General features: G+C 34.5%; 1 protein-coding gene and 1 pseudogene across 3 annotated transcripts in view; one reads left to right on the top strand and one right to left on the bottom strand.

The window, feature by feature from the left end:
• The window catches only part of GALNTL6 (polypeptide N-acetylgalactosaminyltransferase like 6), a 762501-nt gene that overhangs the window by 540808 nt on the left and 198149 nt on the right, over positions 1-23544 (bottom strand). The window lies entirely within an intron of this gene.
• Positions 4421-4940, top strand: LOC308555598 (ATP synthase subunit d, mitochondrial pseudogene; annotated as a pseudogene). Its single transcript has one exon. The product of its transcript is annotated as an ATP synthase subunit d, mitochondrial pseudogene (transcript).

Genomic DNA, 23544 nt, shown 5'->3' with positions numbered 1-23544 from the left:
GGTAATTTCAAGTTCAACATTTTGGGGAACTGTCTTTTACAGTGACTGAAACATACCATGTCCCCAACAGTAATGTGCAAGAGTTCACATTATTCTACATCTTTGGTAATGCTTATTATTTTTCTTTAAATAAATTACATCCACCCGTGTGGAAGTGAAATGGCCCCTCATTATGGTTTTGATTTACATTTCCCTAATGACTAATGATATTAATTAAGCATCTTTCCATGTTTTTTTTTGAGAAGTGTACCAATTTTTAATTGTTATAAAATTTGTCAATATAGTCTATTCTTGCCTTTATATAAGGCAATAATATTAATTCTCTAATATGCCTTTACTTATAATATCTATGCAAATCAAAAAAGAATATAAGGTAAACTAAATTGGTAGTTTTACATATTAATTTCATCTTATTAAAGATTCAGACAGAATCCCTTCTTTTTTTCTCTCTGGGAAATTGCAGTGTTTGTTATGCACAACTGAGCATTAGGACAGATGAGATATTTCAGTAACTCTGTGGTCACCATGTTAACAGTTTCTTACAATGCTACGTTACTCCACTCAAACAGTAAATTTAAATGTCAAGTGTCATATTAATTTTCAACACTCTCAGGAAAAGTCTTCTGGTGTTAAACTAAAGGCAGTTGGTAGTGAAAAATAAATGGAGGATATGATAGTTTTACTAAAATTGTGAAATTCATTTATTGTTGATGTAGACATCTTCAAGATTTACTAAAAAAGCACAAAAACTAATAATCTAAACTTATACTTATGCATTAGGATAAGTCGTGTTATAATATGATTTATCAAAAAGTGGAGATATCATGTTGCCAATTCTGAGAGTTGAAGAGAATTTTATTGTTTTTCTGTGACTGAAAAAGATCTTAAAAATTAATAAGGAATTAACTGAACAAAATGAGATACACACAGAACATGTGATATATGTGCTGCAGATATTAAAATAACAGAACTGAGCTGTAGGGTATAATAATCAGCATATTTCCTTAAAATCAGTTTTACTAACTGGCTTAGAATACACTGGGGACTTGTCTCACCAGCTATATCACAGTCAAGTACAAAAGCCTTAACCTCATGTCTTTCTTATACAAAATCTTCCTCGATGCCATCATTATTCGGGCGTTAAAATCTAGCCTAGCATTTTATTTGAATCTCCAAATTCGAATCCATTCTTCTTCTACCTACTGAATAACAGGCCTTCTTCTATCTATAGTTTGAGAATTGGCTTCAGCTCAAGACATGGGGCTGCTGCTTCTAATTGTAGTCCGTTCTTATTGCTGGCAGTTCATTTGGGAACGATATGCAATTCAACTTTGTCTAATTTCCGGGGAGAAGAAGTTTGCTAGAAATGTTTTTAGAATGTGCAAAGAACTGCAAAAGGTCTGAGGTTTTACTCTACTTACAATTTAAAAGTTAGCCTGCCACAGGGTTTTTTAAGATGCTGCCAGATACATGGAGACCTACTAGGTTTGTTTCTCTTGCTCTCTAATCTTCATCAAGGAGATGTGGAGCTGGGCTCGGGTGAATGCCACACACACACTGGGTCTGTGTCACAGCTGAGAAATGCTAATTTGAGGAAATCCCTAATCTTAAAAAGGAGCCACCCTCAATCCTGCACCATTTTTGTCCTAGTGGGTGGGAAATACTATATTTGTTACCCTGGTCAGGAGACAAATGACTCCCCTGCTCAGAACGACACTGTCTCTATCCACCAAGGTTGTTTGCTATACAAACAACATTTAAAAAATAACCTTCAACTACAACAACAAGATCCCTGTTAATGCCTTTTCTAGGAAAATGTACAAAAACATGAGAGACTCACGGAGAATTGTGTTTCAACAGATATTTACTCATTACTATTGAAGGGAATGGGGAGTTGCATCCTGCCATGGGATTTCATCCAGGGCTCCCGTAGCCCTGCTGGCTCCTGGAAGTCAACTCATCTGAATGAGTCAACCAGAATGAAGTTGATAGATGCTATTGATCACTGAACGGAGGATGACCAGTGTGTCTACCAATCCTAAAGCCCACCTCCCATTTGGACTCCAACTATGTAAGTAATAAATTACACATTATATTAGTCATGTCAATAAACATCCTCACTGGTACACTCTGACAGTTAAATTCACTGTTTCCTCATTTCCCTAGGGATATCCCTATATCTGCAAGTAATACTTTAGGAATGGTTCCAAAATAGAGAGGGATATGGTGGGACTACAATATTATTATTTTTTGTGCCTTCTGCTGTCTTTTAAAGTTTGAAAGAAAACGGTACATAAAATAGAAAGACAAGTTGGGGGCCTTTATAAAACTGGCTTAGTTTTGTTTGAAAAATATTTATCAGTTGAATAAAAATAATTTTTAGAATATCCTGATATAGACATTTAGGTTGTCACAAAACAAACTAAAACAAATATCTATTAAATGGATATTAGATCTTAAAAGGCTAGGTTTTACAGCAAATCAGATTGCCATCTATCAATAAGAATCAATAAAATGGACCAGTCTTTTATTATTATTCTTTCAAGCAAACTATCTTTAATTCCCTGCTTATCCAGTTTAGATTCCACAGTTCATCATTTTATTTTATTATATATATATCTATATATATTTAGAACTTTTAAAAATTTATCTTTATTTTTGAAAGTATTACAGATGTCCCCTTTTCCCCCACTAACCCCCTCTACCCCACTTTTATCACCATGAAAGTAACTGATCTAGTTTATTGAGTAGATATTCTCTTTGGGGACAGAATATTCTGTCTATGCAAGCATATCCCTTTTTATAACTTCCAGTATTTTGCCATTAGGGACTATTTATTTATTTTTTTAATATATCTTTGTTGATTTCAGAGAGAGGAAGGGAGAGGGAGGGAGAGAGAAACATCACTGATGAGAGTCATTGATCGGCTGAGTCCTGCATGCTCTCTGCTGGGGATGCAGCCTGCAACCCAGGCGTGTGCCCTGACCGGGAGTCCAGTGATCTCCTGGATCCCAGGTCAATGCTCAACTGCTGAGCCATGCCGGCAGGGCAACTGGGGACTATTTAAATGATCAATTTTGTGAATATTGATCAGTCCTTTGTGGGTTAATGAAAACTGAGTCTTTGGACTTAAGAAATTCTGAATCCATTTGATACAGTGGTTCCCTGGATACATCTAAAGAAAACAGAATTCAAATTGAGAGCATTTATTTAATGCCTATGATGCATTTGTCAGGCACTCTTCAAAGAACTATTATCTTTAATCCTTAGAATTATATTGTAAGTTAAGTCCTGCTTTTCTCATTAATGGATGAGGAAACCAAGGCTCAGAGCCAAAAGCCACAAAGCTAATAAGCCCCAGTGCCAGGCTAAACCTTTTTGCTCCAAAGCCTATTCACTTCCTATTACACCAACTAATCCCTCAACAGAAATCAATTTTTAAAAACTCAGCATCAAGTTCTTTTTAGCCCTAATGCAGTAATTTATACAACTTAACAACATACTCGTGATGACTTCAAAGGGCACTCTGAAGGTCTCCCAAGTGAATTATGAGTCATTTGATAAAACAGAAACAATTTCTTCATGATTAGTTTACAGCCTACTTAGCGCACATGCGATCATGGGCGTGTGTTTTACTATTAGTCTTGGGTATTATGTAAATATAAAAATATTTATGTCTAGTTCAGAATATAAAACTACACCTATTTTTATCCTTTCTATATTCAGTGGAAGTAGTAGATAAATGAAGTGAATAGCAAGTTCATTCAGCTGAAAAAGACAAGTAAACATCCTCATCTGTTTAAATGACGTGTTGCCTGTGTGCAGGCAGATACGTAGAACAGCTGTCCATTTGGGGGACTAAAATATTTATGTAAAAAACTAGATAAATTCTTATAATGTTCATTATAAAGAAGTTAGTAATTTAACACTCAAATCATTTCTTCTATCTAAAGGTACTATCAATCCATTTTCTAAGGAAAATTCTATAAATGTTCCAACATCAATTTCTGTCATTTATCATTAATCAATTACTTTATATCTGTTACTACACACTTCAACAACTGAATTTTTATTAAATTTTCATTTCAAAGTAGTATACTGGTTTAATAGTTATTAAAGCAATAAAAATAAATGTATTCCCTATTATACAAAAGCAAATTTCTCCACCCACATATGTATTTGAGTCTCAGTATTAACTCTGTATAAACTGACTACTTCCCTCCTTTTGCTGTAGGAATTATTCCCAAACAATAGAGGTGGGAAATAAAAATTTCATTCCAACTTGGGGAATCTAGACGACATGTGGATTCTAGAAGTTGTTAAATGACAACATTTAAGATTTTTATCCAGGAAATATCACATCCAAAACTCACCAGGAAGCTGTAAAAGTGCATAAGAAAATACATGATCAATAAGTTCTATGGAGGGGCCACCAGGGTCGGTGAAGGATCTCAAGATGGCTGGGTGAAAACTTGCTCTAAAACCATTGACTGGGTAGCTTTTAGGGAGATCATACCCCAAAACCAAAAGGCCATTGCTAACACCCTGAAATCCTGGAATGAGACTCTCCCTCCAGGTTGGCTACTCGACCTGAGAAGCCACCTGCCATCGACTGGGCTTACTGCAAGGCCGATGTAGTGAAGGCCAGCTTGGTAGATGACTCTGAGAAGATGTTTAATGCCCTGAAGGTTCCTGTGCCAGAGGATAAATACAGTGCCTTGGTGGGTGCTGAAGAAAAAGAAGATGTGAAAAGTTGTGCTGAGTTTTTGTCTCTCTCAAAGAGCAGGGCTGAGCAATACTAGAAAGAGCTGGAGAAGATGAGGAACATAATTCCATTTGATCAGGCGACCATTGAGGATTTGAATGAAGTCTTCCCAGAAACCAAATTAGATAAAAAGAAGTATCCCTACTGGCTTCACAAGCCAGTTAAGATTTTATAAGCTTGAGTGTGGGAGGAAGCTCTGGCCCTCGTATTATAAATTCTGGACATTAAAATTAATTATATAGTAAAAAATAAATAAATAAGTTCTATGGAGAGTATTAAGTCAGGTGCAGATTGTAAAAGGAAACAAAAAGATTCAACTAAATTTTCCAATAATAAAAATGACTACATTATTTTATCTGCTCTTTTTTATACTATTTAAGTTCCTATTTTTCAAACAATACATGTTAACTGGCTATAAATATTAATTTCATGTTTATTTGTCCAATAAATATACTGAATACACTCTGCATAACCTTTCTAGTTTACTGCATGCTATATTAATTCCTTTAAGGGTTCCATAGTTGTTACTTTAAAACGAGTCAATCCATCATTTATTCATATTGATTTCCATATCATCTGTAATTATTCAACTATATTGAGTTTTATCTCACCTATAATTTTTTACCCTAAACTGTATGTCTGAGAGAAATAAACAGACAGATAAACAAAGTGAGGCAAGAGAAAGAACACTAAAGTTAAAAAGATAATATAAGATTATGGTTAGAACAATAGAAATTTTGAAGATAGTAAATGTACCCATTTATAGCCTGTAACCACTGAAAAAAATACTTTGAAAAATGTTTTGAATTGCTCAAAAACCTTCAATGAGCTTTTTTTTTTTGTTATCACCATAATCAAATTTATTATTCCAATGGCACTAATAAAGCTAGAGATGCTCGTGGTGAAATTGAACAAGATTTCCAGCATTCTAGTGTCTGTCCAAACAGAAATGTCTACCTGTTTGTTCCTTCCCCCTTTCTGAGGGAAAGTCCACTATGGGCCATTTACCCAAATAAACCTCCTAATCTGTTTAATTATTATTATATTTTTGGACATTTGAGTTGCATATTGCCTAGGGCCAAAATTTATTATGGTAATATCTTCTGCACACAAATGCATCCCTAAAGTCATCCCATGGTCCAGCCAAAATGGAAGTTTTAACCTAAACATAACCTTCACTTTTTAAAAAAAATTAACTCATCACTCATGCTGTTCCGTCTACCTCTCCTTTCCCTTATCTCCACCTGATCATCACAGGCATGCGGTATGTGCTTCTTCAAATGCTAACACCTCTATTTAATCATCTAGTTTGTCTTAATTTTTATTCTTTTTATATTACTGTGTAAATCAATGACAGTTCGCACTCTCCCAGGTCTGGGCACCTTTCTGCATTGCATGTTCCATAGCTGTTGTGTGATATTCTCCAAAAATGTTTCCTAAACTGCAAGAACTGTCCTGCCCTAGAATGAGCCCTCCTCAGTGCACACAAGTAGATCCATGATGGTTAGAAAACTTAGCTGCCCTATGGTTATGAAATATATCTATGTGAACTCCTTCAAATAAAATGTGAAGTAGTGCCCGGCTGGCGCTGGCGCTGGCGCAGGGCTGAGCATCGACCTATGATCCAGATCTCTGTTTGGTTCCCCGTCAGGGCACAGGCCCGGGTTGCGGGCTTGACCCCCAACAGGGGGCGTGCAGGGGGCAGCCGATCAATGACTCTCTCATCATTGATGTTTCTATGTCTCTTTCCCTCTCCCTTCCTCTCTCCGAAATCAATAAAAACATATTTAAAAATATATATTAGTAGTAATGCTTTGAGTAATGTTTATTCCTTCCTTCCTCCTCCCTCCCTCCCTCCCTCCCTCCCTCCCTCCCTCCCTCCCTCCCTCCCTCCCTCCCTCCCTCCCTCCCTTCCTTCCTTAAATTGGCAGTACCATCCCGCCATAAAGTAATTTCCCCATTTCTGTAGTGGCTACTAGGCTAGATGCCATTCCATGCTTTTGTATCAACTACTTTGGAAAGTAAAGGGAGGGCAAAGCACACAGTGCCCAGTGAAGCCAGAATCATGCAATGCATATCACAGGCCTTCACAACTTCTCAAGCAACAACAGAAAGTCTGTACTTTACTAAGACTGGCTCAGTTCAGTACCTGACACCAATTCAAAAATTGTTTGACCAAGGAGATCAGTTTAAACACGTATTCTCTTTTGCTCACTAAAATCTCAGAGTAACTTCTCATGAATTTAATTCCAAATATGTGTTGAATCTGTCCACTTCTCTTTACCTCCACTGCTGCAATCAGAGTTCATGCCACCATTATCTTTTATCGGATGACTAACAAGCCTCTTAATTGGTCTCTCAATTGTAATTTCTAAAAACTTTCAATCCATTTTTAATATATCAGCTAGAGGGATTTTTAAAGAAAAATAAGTGATCATGTTACTTCCCTGATAAAAAAAATTCTTCAAATAGGAAAGCTCACTTTAAAAAGAAGCATAATCTTTGTTGTTTGTTCTACTTAATGGTGACATACTATTATAAATATATGGATATTTCCACATTTGGTAATGTTTTCATCACTAAATTAAATCTTTTATATTTAACATGTATTTCACAGTGATTCATCAAAATGAGCCCTTTGCTCTAAGCATGTGAGAATCAAATTTTGAGGAATTTTATTTTAACAAGATTTCTTTTGGCTGAGATGTGCTATGCATGACACAGTATTCTTGAGAATAGTTATGCCATCTTCTAAACTGTTTCTTATGCCTTTGGAAACCCAGAAGTCTTATAGGCTTGGTTTAGTTGCACTCAGGACCGTCAGAAATAATGGGCCTGTCTCTAAAAGTAGTGGTAGTTAATCAAGTCTGCAAACAGAACCATCAGACTGTGTCCATCATCTCATAATATCAAAATTGGTTGCTGGGGGGATCAATTGAAATAAAGTATGTAAAATATATTGTGACCTGCGAGACCCAGTGCAAATGAAGTATAAAATAAAAATGACAGAATCAATCAAGAGATCACCATAAAAATATACAAAATTGAGAACACAAATTATTCTGCCCTAAAAATCTAGGATGTCTGGAACTATATTTTGAAAAACTCTTGACAAATAGTCCAGATTTTCCTTAACTTTCTTGAAACTGCATGGCAGCCAGAGTAACAGACTCTGCATTGGTGACTAAGGTGAGTATGTGGATACCAATGAGCTCCCTACAGGAAGTACAGTACAAAACATGTGCCTTCCTGAACTATAGATATGTACTAGAGCATATATATTTTTCATATTTTCTTGGACGATAACTTTGAAGGAGCCTATCTAATAATAGTAGCCAATATTTGCATAGCACTTTGCAGTTTACAGAACACTCACACAGTAATTATGAGAAGAATTAAAATTCAATCATTTGGAAATCTATAAATGTTCTCAGCAATTCTGCCAAGTACTTGAACAGAGTTTAATTTTTGGGACATGTAAATGAAAATAGAAATACTTAACTCATCTATTTTACAAGGTACTGAGGATCAAATAAAGAGAGGATTATTATTATAATGATAGTAAGATAATTATCCATATCTATACTTGCTTCTAGTTTAGAATAGTATACTTTAAAAAAGTAATAAATAAAATATATTAAAAATTTTATTTAAAAACCATAGTTTTCAATTTCAAGAGTCTTAAAGGTTTTCATATTTTGAATTATTAACAGTTTATAAATACCATAAAATACATTATAATGATGAAAATTTGAAATAATTTCTATTAATTTATTTTAAATATTATTTATTTAGTATTGTAACTTAGAATTAGTCTTAGAGTATTTTTGATTAAAACGTATGAGGAGGTAATTTTTGAAATAGGAAAAACTAAATGGGTAGATTACTCAATTAACTTCATTTTTCCCCTTCATTGCATCTCATAGCTCCAGGTGGTCTGCTTTTGGTTCAAGCAGAAATTCAAAAGCAATGAAGGTGAGTGAAAATATCTTTGTACTTCTAAAGAGTAGTCGCATATTCCCCCTGAAAAGTTATTCCTTGGCCATATTTTTATCTTCTTGTTTTATGAGGCAGAATTCCCTGTTTATCCTTCAGCATCACTGAATCCTGCCACAAACTTCCATTTCTTTAATTTCCTTACTCTGAAATGAGTAATGTTAAATCCTTGAAGTGATTTCAATGATTTAAAATTTCTCTAATAATTAATATTAATAGACTGGGTACACAAATGTGCTTCTAGTAATTGAAAGATAAAATTACTCGTATACTTTCTAATTTATACCTTATTTTTACAGGTTGTGTGTGTGTGTGTTGTTGCCATTTGCCAAAGACCAAGAAATTTCTGAAAAGAAACAATTTCCATTGAGGCTTACATTTCTGAATTTATAGCTAAAGGTGGCTCCCAACAGACCCCCATTAACCTGGAAGATTCTGCCTGATTGATTTACAAAGTTTAATGTAAAAAACCGAAACAACCCTTTTTTTATATAATGTACATATAATAAATAAATCTGCATATATTTTTTATAAATGTATAATAACTAATATGTCAGGCAAATTGATGAGAAACTTGCAGTGAAACAAATAACTTTTATTTTGAAGAAAACCATTTCTAAGAACAGAAATTGCATTTTAAGCCTGTTAAATACCACTTGCTTGTTTCATTAGAATCTCCTGTAACATAGATTACTTTTATTTACCTTGCTTATACATACACAGTAAAATGACGGCAAACTTTGATTAACTGAGTCATCTATGTTTAAATGTTTTATCCTAATGATGAGAAGAACCCCAAGATAAAATAAGTAAACCACAGTTGCTATGCATTTCCAAAACAAGGCAGCCAGAATGTAAAAATCTAATAAATTTAATCAGCTTTATTGCATTTTAAATTAGAGAGGAAACAGTACTTTTTAAAAAATGATTTTAAGGCATTTCTCAAAATGTATATAATGTTAGAAGTTAATTTGCATAGATCTAACTAAATAATCCTGCAATTTATACAACAGCTGCAATGCTAGTAAAGTCAGACCTCGTGCAGTAGCTCACCAGGGCAGGGCCGGAAATGGACATCAAATTTTCATCAGGATATTCCCATAGGAAATGATTTCTGAGGCTCTGTGCTGATTACCAGCCATGTCTTCTAAATGGCTCAGCTACTTTATTCTCCATGGTCACTCACTGTCGTATTGCACAGAATACTGTATTCAACATTGATTATCTTTAATGTGTTCTCAGATATAGAATTGTACCCAGTGCCAGCAGAATTAAAAGTCATGCTTAATTATTCAACATAGCCTAATAATTTATTTTTGACACCTTAATATTTACCAATTCTTTATGAAGGATTGTTGAAAGTATGAAAAGCCAATCTATTGGTTACTTATTAGCCACTGCTGTTTATTATCTTAAATGAAAAGGAAAAGAGCCAGGAAATATTCTCGAAATGAGAATGTGATCTGTGAATGTGTCTTTAGCCACAAGATCTTTTCAAACTTATCCCCTTGCCTCCTGATCTTATTGGAAACTTGACTTTTTTTTTTTCCTTTTTTCTTTGCAGCTATTTTCCCCTTTTTCTGTCCCACGCAGTGAATCCTCAAGTTTGGAAGTTTTTCAGTGACATACTTAAAACTCTGACACACCTTTATTTTATGAATGTGTGAGTAAATGAGCAAGCAAATCAATTACCTCTACTTTTTTATCCATTTCTTTGAGAAACAAACCCCGAAGCAACGTTGCTCTAACACCTTTCTTTTACTAATACCTTAGCAGTTTCTGCCATCCTGTGAAGTCTTATATTCCTGCTGCCCCCATTTCTGCTAATTCCAGAGGTGATATTGATGTCCCTGTGCATGAAGAGTCTCACCCCGTGGTCCCTCAGTTTTGTCATATCCTTCAGCAAAGACTTCCTTCATTGTCCCACCTACCATGAATCTTTCCCACCTACCATGGCTTACCATCACCCCTCTATCTTTCTTCCTTTTATTAAATTGGAAGAAGTACTCTTCTTTATGACAAAGCCTGGTTTTCCAGATCATTCCTGAAGCTTCCTTTTCTTCAGGAATCCAAGGATGTTCCTCCATTGATTATGTTCTTTCTTTGGCATTTAAATACATCTGTCCATATTGAATCCTCCCCATTATTCCAGTCCAAGATGGTTTAATTCCAGCACTGCTTGCTAGCACTGATCCTTGGAACAGGACTGTCCCTTCCTAGAGGTGTACCTTTTTCTAGCTTGCACAAAGGTACCATATATGGACTAATGCCAGCCCTTACAGATAATCAATAAATGATGGCTGAAATAAAGAATATTTATGACAACCTTAAAAATAACTGCATTCAAACAAATAAAATGAACTCTTCTTAAATTTATTTTTTTGTAACAATTACTCTAATTATTGGCATAATATAAGCAAATAACTGCAGTTGCAGCCACATTAATTCATTTATGTGCCTAAAAGTTTTTCTTATTAATTGTAAAAATGTTAATAACAATATACAAAGCCAATTCCTTTGTCTGATTTAGAAACAATTATTTGTTTCATAATCTTTGCAGAAAAACAACTCTCATTAATAAAATGATCATAAAATAATTAATTGTGCATTATGCCATCTACTCAAGTTACCTAATTGGCACAATTGGGGCTTCATAAATTCTATCATATAAACCTTGTTTAACTTTGCCACTTGGTCCACACATCTGTCTCATAAAATTCTGTTCATGATCATGAGAATAATAGAAAGTGCCTGAGAGGATCAGTGACTGCAAATTAAAAATGCAACCCATACCACTACCAGATGGGCGGCACTATCATATTAAAATAAAGGATTGGTAACATTATCACTTAATATAGTCAAAACTATGGCATTGACTGGAAAAGAAAGGAAAAAGGTTGTTAGCTTTTTTATGATGTGAGTAATGTCCAAGCATGTAAGGGAAAAAGCTGTAATGCAGAAACGCAGTTGGTCACAAAGAGAAGGGTGTTTGATTATCCTAACTTACATATTGAAAATATGGTATTTATTTTGTTAAAATTTTCTTAAAAGAAAAAAAGCTATTTCATAATACAAAATCATGTCCATTAGGGTAGTCTAGAGCAGGTGTGTAAGGCAACCACATCTTTATTACTAGGGTCATAAACTGATGGAATGTGTTGCCATATAGAAATGTCAAAATATTTGATAGGCATATGTCTTAGCAACACATTTTTAATCACCTATGAAGGTGAGCCCAGAGAGGTCCATCTGCTTGTGCTGATTCCTTTCTCAGCAGAACCACGTGCCTGAGGTGAATCAAATCTGATCAACAGCATACTGAGGTCAATTTTCAAGAAATTTCAGATTTTCCTGGACGAACCCGAGGTTGCCAGAGATAACCAAGGTCGTTCCTCCATCCATTTCTGGTGAAAGTTTGCTGTTCAGTGTGGTTGGGATTTTACAAGCAAAAGATCACTTTGCAAAGGCCACAATCTGCTCAGTTAACTTAATGTACCTGAGGAGAAGTGCTAGCAAACATACCTTCTTATCTGCTAGCATGGTGACACAACAATCTAATCATATAAAGTGTTTAAAAAAATCTTAGGAGATGCCTTTTGCAGAAAATTTTATAATGATGAACCCACTTTAGAAAACTGTAGAGGTCAATTGTTTTAAATGATGAAATGTAGGCTCATCACACACACACACACACACACACACACACAATAATCGATCCTATTTTATGAATATTGTTCATAGTAACAAAATAAATTTGAAAACAAAAGATTTTTATGATATGACATTTAAAGACTACGGGAATTGACATATCTCCAATGGATTACAGGGATACAAGTATCTTGAGTTAAATTGACTCTTCTAATCTTATATTCATAAATAGATTAATACTACTGTAAAACTCTAATCTCAGTAATGAGCATACCATGACATAAACATATATTAATGTAGGCTGCTTTCCAAACTGAAGAAGTAGATTCAGGAAATTATAAGGAAAAAAAGGGTGCAGGAAAGAGAATGCATACATAAAACATTGGAAAGCATGAGGAATCAGAGTTCCAAATGCATTCTATTCTACAATGTCACTAATAGAAATTCTTAAATTTGTAGTACTGCTGAATCTTTGCCAAGCTATGTTGTATCTTCCACTGAAACTAAATATAGTTTTCTATCTGCTATATGTACATTACCTACAGAGAAGCAGTGAGGGTAAAGCTCCATTCTCCTGATACACTTCCAAATTAAAATGTAGTTGTGATAATGTTCGAAAACACTACTGGCTTAGATCTTGAACTTCTGCAGTAGGAATCTGTGAAGCCATTTGCATTGAGATTTGGCTTCCCACTGCCTGAGCATGTTGGCCCGTTAGCTGTCAACTAGATTCGTAACTCTTTAAAGAAAAGCATTTAGTGTTTGTCTTCTCTAGAATACCTGATATAGTTTTAAACACAAAATAAGATTTCAAAATACGTTTGTTGATTTATTGATCAAAGAGGACTTGAATGGGATAAGCAAAATTGTGAAGTAGAAAACACGTAGGCTGGGGCTTAATGTCATAGCTTGGCTACCCTGATCATGATTAGGATATTTAATGCTACCTGAAAGAGTTTCCATGCCCTTTTTTTAAAGTACGGTACTTCCTAATTCAGGTCAAATGATGCTTCCTCCTTAAATAATACTTCAGTGACTAGCTGAGACAGATGCCATATTTCTTCCCTCTTTCTGTCTCTCTTTCTCCATCTCTGTCTGTCTCCCAACTAAAGTGTCTTAATTTTGGTTTAATTATGATATTAAAGTGTAATGGCTCCCCAACTTGATCGTATTTTCCTAAAAGATGCAATAATTGCATACCTCTCATTTCCACATCTTTGTACAGTTAGTAACCAATTGAGTGGAGTTATATAGAGATCAAGGGAAGTATAATTATTAACATATGTGTGTGTGTGTATTTGTTTATATATGTGTATATCTGTTTAAGTATCTCTGCACATATGTGTATATATAATGTATATATTTGTTTATATATATGAGTTTATATATGTATGTGTTTATGTATATATGTCTTTATGTATATATTGAACATATAGTATATACTTTTTAAAATCAACTTAAATATATCTGTGTAGGAGACCATGACACTTGATCTCAATGTTCTACAGTTTTCTAGTGAAAATCCAGTGCAGAATCAAATCATAATTAAACAGAAAATGTTTAAATACATAAAAATTCAAACGATAATTTTTTCCAGATATTTCAAAGGTAAAACAATCTTTTGACATCTCTAAATATTAACTTTCTAAAAATATATGCTCACTTGTTAATTTGGAGCTTTTTATTTTATTTTGAAAATATGTCAGACAAGAACAAAGAGAAAAGGAAAAGGTGGTAAAACTTGGGAGGTGTGAGGATTCTACTTACATTTTATAGTTTAAAAATTCAGCAGAAAATAAGTGAATAATAAAATGCTTCGTAATCTCTGATAATTGGGCCATATTAATTTCCTGGTCTAGCAGAATTCCATAGCAAATAAAGAAAGTTATTGAATACTGTTTGCAGATAAAAATACACTTAAATTCCGTTCCATTCATAGTACTAATATTGGCCAACATTTAATTTAATGCAAATAGTTTGCATTTTTAAATAGTAGTCATTAAAATCTCATAGACAACATATGTAAATATAGATGATCATGTTCTCAGAATCATATCAAACATTTACTGACTTACAGATAGAACTAATTTAAAAAATATTATTCCTCAAAAACGTTTCAGCTTTAGACTACATCATTCAGGATATATGATACTTCATGGTATATATGCCTGGGGAATGGTCCCTGCAGAGCCCCGTCCTCTTAGTTTGTTTTTAAGTAGAAGCATACTTGTCAGCTGTCACTACAGAACATATGAGTGGGAGCATGTTCATTTCAGGGGACCATGGCTTTAAGACACAGCGAAAAGAAGACTTCCTGTTATAGAAAAACAAAACACCCCACAAGGGAGCAAGTTATCTTTCCAAAGATACTATTAAATTGCAGCAAGTTTTAATTCCCTTTATGGGGTTCATTTTTAGGTATGGCAAGTGAATACATCTTTTAATCTCGGTAATTTTTCATGTAAAATGCGTAGGACTACTTAACACACAAGGAGCAGTGAATAGTAATTTCTTAACGGTAATAAAGTGCTCTAAAAATAAAAAAGCTACTTAATTGCTTAGTGCCAGATAATAAAGAAGTAATCTCATAGCATTAGGTTAATTCTTCCACAGAATGTCCACTGAAATGTTAGTTGGCAGCCTCGGCCCCTTTGGCGATGCCTCCAATGAAGGGTCAAGAGGCCTGGTGGTGGCCTGCTGTACTTGCAGGAGTCCGCATGCATTGTTTAATGATTGTGTCTAATTCCTGGGTCATGCAGTATTCTCAGGAGCTTTTTTTTTTTTTTTTGGTCCGCATTTGCAATATCAAGATTCAGTTACTGTGAATGAGGAACCATATGTTTTATATTCTTTAAGAATATTAAATCTACAAAAATAAGATGTCCCAAAAAATGTATGCACGCACTTTGAATAATTATAAAGGCAATGTTTATTAAAATGCATTTCATTTTCAAAAGTGAGCTATCAGCTGTGCCAGTGAGCATACATTTTTTCGATACCCTGCACATTAACCCGTTGTCTCTGAGAACAATATGTAACAGAGACAATCTGCAACAGCATGATGGAGCGGCCTGGCAATTCATGTGAAATTAAGAGTGAACATGTCATTACCAACTAAATTTTAATAACAATTGTTAGACGAAATGGTTTTGAAACTAGCATTTTAGCAATGGTTGCTTCAGTGAGAGAATACCAACTTTATTTTTCTTTGCTAGCCTAATAAAAAAAAACAAGTTATAAATATTGACTGAAGGATATTTCAAAAACAAAAAAAAATACTTGTGATATACATTCAAATTACAATTAATACTGAGGCCATTGATTTAGCTATATAATTGACTCTAATTATTCATTTGTGACTAAAATTTTGATTAATTTCCAATAATTTTCTTTGAGCAAAGGGATGCAATTTTATAGTGAATGTAAATGTTTCTGAGAGGCCGTCTTAAAAGTGATGAGGTAAAATAGTAAAGTCTTTTACTATTGGTTCCCCCTTTTCTTTCCAAAGCCTCCGCAAATGTCAGGATTCTTCAAAGTCTTAAAATAAAGCTTCTGTACAATGATGGCACTTGTCAGCACAGTCTTCGTGGTTTGGGGTTGACAGGAGAACGTGAACTAGTCTATAACTGACAAACATTCACTTTCATATATAAATTTTACAGTCTATTTCTTGGTGGTCAAGTGATCTTGTTTTACACCATTTCACTCGCTTTAACGTCTCCCTCCACCCTCCAACCCCTCTCCCCAGGAATCCTTCTCTGACAAGCTTCTCCATTACACTTTATTACATTAAAGACTTGCACTTTCTGCAACTTCTTTCCTGAACTATTTTTCCTTGTCACGGATTCCCCTGTAAATGAAAGTGAACTCAAAATATTTAATACAAATGCGGCAAATGTCATCTCATTAATGAATGCGGATGTCTCCAAAGTTGTTGCTTATGTGTGCCTGTGGGCACGACAGCCATGGGATCACTAAAGAGGCCACCTGGAAAAAGCTCAACAAGTAGGTATGAATTATACGCTACGATTTCATATTATTTTAACTCAAAAAAAAAGTCCCTGACTCATATTCTCTGTACAACAAAAATTATGCATCAATTACTGTTCAATTATGAAAAGAAATAGCTTGTAAGCATAAGAGGTAATCTCACAGCCCTCCCCCTTTAAATGTTCTCCAGACCTTGTTACCAAATGTAGTGAGAAGCAGCAGCCTCAGCACCGCCTGGGAGCTTGTTAGAGACACAGGATCTTAGGTTCCACCCAGACATATTGAATCAGAATTTGCTTTTAACAAGATCTCAAGATGATTCATAAAAACTTTAAAGTTTGAAAATATTGCCTTAGAAGTACAAGCCACACTTTCTGGATTTTTTGAAAGTACTCTTTCAAAGACTCCTTAATCGCCTCAAATCTCTCACTGTTTCAACTTTCTTTTCTTCTGAAACTATCTTATAAACTTCTGAAACATTCTCCATAATGTTGATAAATAACCCTACAGGACCTACAATGATGCTGATCTTTATGTATAAATCTATGCATATATCTTGTTATCTTGGATAGAAGGTTAGAAAAACATTTTTATGGCTCATGACATAAATTGCAAACCTGCTGTCTAAAAATGGTTTAAAATACAATTCAAAGGAGAAGAGAATTTCCTTTATCCCTAGAGCATGCAGAATTATCTTTTTAAAACTTAAAAAACATGGTTTTAATTTGCTTTTCTTTACTACTGAGTTTGAGTTTTTAAAAACAAACTTATTAGTTATTTATATTCTCTATTGTGATTTAGCTCTTTAGTTCTTTTAGCCATTCCCTACTGTGGTCTTAAAATTTTTCATTGCCTTATGTTTTCAATTTATATCATCTCTATACGTAGGATACTAATTAGATGCCAACATTTGGTCTGTCACAGTCACAGTCACCAAATATCAATGCTCATTTGAGACCTATCTAGAATAAATAAAAGTGTTCTTTAGGTAGTATACATAGTTATACATCAGGTTCAATTAACAAATATTTTAATCTCATGTGTGAAAGAGTGGACTGGGAATGACTAAATATAACTATGAAATTAGACTTTATTCATTTTATAATATAGCTAAAGTATACAAAACAACTGTAAATTATTTTCTGAGCAGTCTTAGTTTTAATATAGCATGGTTCTACATTTGACTCCAAGAAATTATTTTAAAATTCTATGGTAAAGAGTCAAAAGACCCAGAATAGCCAATGTAATATTGAAGCAAAGAACACAGTTGGAGAACTGATACTATCTGACTTCAAAACTTACTATAAAGCAATAGTAATCAAGACACTGTGGTATTATTGAAAGAACTGACAGATTATTGGGACAGAATAGAGAGCTCAGAAATAAACCCCCATAACTACAGTCAACTGATCTTTGACAAAGGAGCAAAGGCAATTCAATAGAACAAAGACAGTCTTTCCAACAAATGGTGCTAGAACAACATAACATTCACATGTAAAAAAATACATGAATCTATAGGCAAAACTACACCCTTCACACATACAAAAAAACCCAAAATGGATCACAGACACGAACACAAAACAGAAAACTATAAAACTCCTAGATGATATCATAGGAGAAAACCTAGAAAACCTTGGCTAAGGAAATGGCTTGTTAGATACAACACTGAAGGAACATTTCATGAGGAAAAAGTTGATAAGCTGGACTTCTTTAAGATTAAAAACTTCTGAGAACATTGATGTCAAGAGAATCAGAGTAAAATCCAAAGATTGGAAGAAAATATTTGCGAAAAACACATCTGTTTAAGGACTGTTATCCAAAATATACAAAGAACTCTTAAAACTCAACAATAAGCAAACAAACCATTTAAAATGGTCAAAAGACCTTAACAGACATCTCAGCAAAGTAAACTCACAAGTGGCAAATGAAAGTGAAAATGTGCTTTACATCATATGTCACCAAATCAAGGAAATGTAGATTAAAGCAAAAATGAGGTACCATGACACACATATTAGAATGGCCCAAATCCAGAACACTGATAACTACAAATGCTGACAAGGATATGGAGCAATAATGTCTCACTCCCTGCTGCTGAAAATGCAAAATGGTATGGCAACTCTGAGGAACATTTTGGTAGTTTCTCATAAAATTTATCATAATATTACCATATGATCCAGCAATCATAATTTTTGGTATTTATCTACATTAAGACCTGCATACAATATTTATAACAGCTTTATTCATAATTGCCAGAACATGAACGCAAACAAGATGTCCTTCTGTAGGTGAATGGATAAACTGTGGTACATCCAGACAATGGGATATTATTCAGCACTAAAAAAGATAGAGACACCTTATATGCACATTACTAAGTGAAATAAGTCAATTGGAAAGACTACATACTGTATAATTCCAATTGTATGGAATTCTGAAAAAAGCAAAACTACAGACACAATAAAAATGTCAGCAATTGCCAGATTAGAGGGTAGGGGAAGTACGGATGGATAGGCAGAGAGCATGGAGGGTTTTAGGTCAGTCAAAGTATCCTATATGATACAATAATGGTGGATACATGTCATCATGTATTTGCCCAAACCCATGGAATGTGCAACACTCAGAGTGAACCGTAATGTAAACTGTGGACTTTGGGTAGATAGGATATGCCCATGTAGGTTCATCTACTGTAACAAAGGCACGGCTCTGGTGGTGAGTGTTGCTAATGGATGAGCCTGTGCCTGTTGGGGAAAGGATCAAGGAGTACATGGGAAATCTCAGTACACTCCCCTCAATTTTGCTGTGAAGATGAAACTGCTTTAAAATATAAAGTCTTAATTAAAAATTTTCATAGGTAAATAGGGTTAAACTATGCTCTATTTTCTTCCAGTTGCAATATATTTTTTGTTACAATGAACATCTTCACAGACACTCTTATTCCTAGAGCCCATGAACCAACTTCACTGTGTTCCATTGCGCCCTTTCACTCACTTTGCGTTAGGCACTTATTTATTATTTTAATTCTTTAAATAAGTCAAAGGTTTTATTGTATTCACAGATATTTACAGATTATTTCCTTTATCTGGAAAATCTTTACTCTTCACTGACTCAAAAAAACTGTCTCAAAAAGGCCTTCTCTGCCCCTGCTGAACATCTAAAGTAGCCCCTCCACTACCATTATTTTCATGGAACATGCATCTTTTCTGTCATAGTGCTTATCAGGGTGTATGTTGAAAATCATTTTACACTCTGGTGGTAAACTTTACAAGTCAACCTCTGGTTTACTCATCAGTGATTAAAGAACCCATCTTGTAGAGAATTTCATGGCAGCTAAACATGTATACGACAATTTTAACTTTATAAAAATAATTATGTTTTAGCAAGCATGGTGCATGGAAGTTTCCACCCCCTCTCTTCAAGATCAGTACCCACTGTTTTATACAGGGATTGAGGAAAACCTTAAAGGGAGCAGTCCAGGGATCTGACTAAATGAAATTCACATATATGAAGAAATCTTCCTGGGCTTGTATGATGGTGGGCCTCAGAAGGATATTGGGGCAAGGGCTATAGGCAAAAAAAATTCTGACATGATAATCTAATCACAGGACCAGAGCCTGAGAGCCTTATGCAGGAAATAGTTCACAGCAGTTACTTGTTTTATCAAGCCCCAGCCACTCTTGTAGTAGCAATACTTAAGAAAAAATAATTGCATATGCATCTTTTTTAAAATTGAGGTATAATTGGCATATAACATTATATTTGTTTCAGGTTTACAACAAATGGTTCAATATTTGTATACACTGTGAAATGATCACCACGGTAAGTCTAGTTACCATCGTCACTATATAGTTACAAAAATTTATTTTCTTGTGATGAGAACTTTTAAGGTTTACTCTTAGCTACTTAATGGTGTGAAATCTATGGCCCATGAGTACAGTACAAACAGCTGTATTCTTTCAGACTCATGGAAATGAAAGTGAGTTCTCGGAACAGCAAAAGTGTTTGCTGGTGACGTGCAGTAGGCAGCACCCTGTGGGGTAATGCAGGGGTAATGCCGTGGGCAGTTTCAAGGGGGAGATCCGAGACTCTCGAGTGCACGCCTGCAGAAAGGCCGGGAGGAACAGAAGTGGTGGCAGGCCTGGGGGACTTGGGTGCAAACCAGGACTTGGCAGTGGCAGTAGCTTTAAAACTACACCACACAGAAGCCCAAAGATAAGTGATGTCCGTGTAAAAGAGCAGGTGTGAGAAAAGCACCCTGGAGTAGTTGGTAAATGCAGTGACACGCCTCTAAAAATGCTCCATGAAGCCAGGGAACAGAAGGTACCTCCAGAGAGGGAACAGATTCATCCCACAGGTCGTGGCTGGCATATTTTGACTTTGGACATTATAGCATAACCAGTGTGTCCTCCTCTTACACTTATTTCTAACCACCCACAGGCTCAGTCACCCAGGGGTTAGTGGACACAAATTAGAAGATGGTATTTAAGGACAAAAGAAATGGTCTGTTATTATTTGGATAATACTGAAAAACAGATATTACATGCATATGGGGGTATTTATTTTGTTCATAATTTCCTTTAAAATATTTAGTTTTCACAATAACAAATATTTCTGTTTGGATCCAATGCTGTTTAAAAATTACAACAGCATGGGCTGATGATTTTCACTATTTTATTCATCATTTCTATTGCATATGTACCTGCTGGGGTAAGGAGTACAATAGATACATGGGGATGGAAATGTTGACTCTAAATGGACAAGGCTTGACTGTAGAGACACTGTTGTGTTAATTAGCGATCATGTTATAGCCACATAAACAGAAAAAGTATTTTTAAAACCTGTTATAACAATTTCCAGCAGGGGTGCATACCATGGCCTTCTAGATAATTATTATAAAGTGGTGATAAGAAATTATAAGAAATGATCAGTAAAGCACCTCAGTGGGATGGGAGAAATAAGCGAAATAAGTGGAGTTGGCACGGTCCTATTTCTGTGAAGAATAGTTCTGCAAATGCAGGAGTTCTTTGTGTTGGCAATGAGGGCACTCATAATGACAACCAACAGTGTTAGACACTTAGGATTAGTGAGAACACAAGGATGTATCATTTAGGACAGGTGAGATGTAACATGCACTGGAAATTTGTAAAAACATCTAAGTAGTTGAAAGACTCTAATAAGGTTTGTAAAATTCTTAGGAACTAAGATTTGCTGTAGGGAATGTCTGCCTTATGTTCTCATTTATTCAACACCATTTCCAGACTTCTAAACAACTCTTCCTACTCAGTTGACCTGCTAAATTGTGGTTAACATTACATTTTTGGGTTCTATTAATTCCTAATGAGATTTCTAAGTCATAGTTTTAAGATTCTCTAGGTAATATCATCTGTCCGTTTGAGTACTGTTTTGAAAACAGATGGAACAAAAAAACATGATGGCTCTCTAGAGTTTAATACCAAAATGCCTGTAAAAGAGAACAAGTAGAGAATACCTACCTACATGCCAGTAAATTAAGAAATTCCTCAATAGCCAAATCAAATATGTTATGTTTTAAGTTATAAAGTGTATTTAATCATGATAATAATAAAATTAACAACTTTCAAAAACAATGTAAATTGTCAGCTTGATTTGCACTTTAATGCACTAATATTGTTTTCAAGATGTAGTTATTGATCCTTCGAGTCATACTGTATTATAATTCAAAGAGAGTAAATTATGCATTTATTTAATAATGTGTTCATTGTGGGAAACATATGCCCATACACACAAAAACAAATTCATGATTTTTTTAACTAATAAAGATTAAAATTTGACCTTCAGCCAGTAGATGGAGAAGTGGATCTTACAGTAGATTCACAGTGCTATTAAAGGTCTCTTTGTAAGTTGCAAGAACATAGACTAAAATTGCTGCTGATTCAGGGTTTTGGGGATTGTTTTCATGGTTATTTCCTGCTGCTCTGCAAAAACAGCTCTTCCAGCTACTCTCTGGTATTACCCAAGGGATGGGTATTGTTTCTTAGAAACAATCCTGCACAATCCTTATGCACTTTGTTTACAGGTGCATTTTTTTTTTTTACTGCCCATTCTATTTTCAAACTAGCTGGAAATCTTTCTTTTCTTCATAAATTATTGTTGAAAGTTTGTATAGTACATCTTTTTAGGAGCCACAAAATGTTTATGAGTAAAGGCACTGAATGATGAAATCAGCATTTCTCAGGCAGAATGAAAACACAAGTTCCTGATAGAGTAACTTGGCTTTCTGAAAATCACAACATATATTATGTATTTTAGCATGCTTTTAGAAATTATGTGCACTCACACCCACCAAGGATGAACTCATAAATAAGTGAGTCAATGAACAAATTATCTCAAACAAATTCTAAGACCAAACCCAGAGTCATTTGTTGAGCACATTGACAATTTTTCTATATGTATCTTAAAAGTTATTAAGAATCCTGAAAATTCTGTATATAGGTGTTGGGTGTAGTTCCTCTATGCTGGCATTTTGCTTGTAAAAATGTTCATGTTTAGACAGCCAAATATGCATAATGAAGCAATATATGAGAGAACAAGAAAACTACATAAGACTGTAACTAAGCTCTATATTCAGAATGGTGGGCTGATATTTTAATAAAATTGATAACAAGTAAATTCTAAGATAATGATGAAGCTGGAAATACAGGACATGGGCACTATCATGAAATTACTGCCTGCAAGCCAAATGACAACTAGAAAATCCATGTCCTCTATTAGAGATGTCAAAATAACTATTATCTGTAACTTTGTTTTGACAGTTTATTTTAATAATTCCCATTGCCTAAAAATATATGCTTAACTTTTGTTATGTTTAAATGTGTTAAAACTCCATATAAGTAAAACTAGTATCATATTTTTAGAGATAGGTTATGACTAATATGTGCTCATCTATTATTAAAAATATAGTTATGTTTTTACTTTACACGTCTTGGGTGAATCCCAAATTATTTTAATATATCAATTTGATATTCATTTTAAAAAACATTTATTGAAACCCTACAATGTGCCAGCAGTGAAGGACAAAGGTGCATTAGGTCCCTGCTCTCCAAGAACTTACATTTTTGTGGATAAGATAGAAAAAAGAACAAAAATATATAGATATTGATCATTACAGATTG

Source organism: Miniopterus schreibersii (assembly GCF_964146895.1).
Source record: "Miniopterus schreibersii genome assembly, chromosome: 4".
Lineage (NCBI taxonomy): Eukaryota > Metazoa > Chordata > Mammalia > Chiroptera > Miniopteridae > Miniopterus > Miniopterus schreibersii.
Note: the sequence above shows the minus strand (reverse complement) of the source record. Positions and strands in the feature narration are given on the sequence as shown.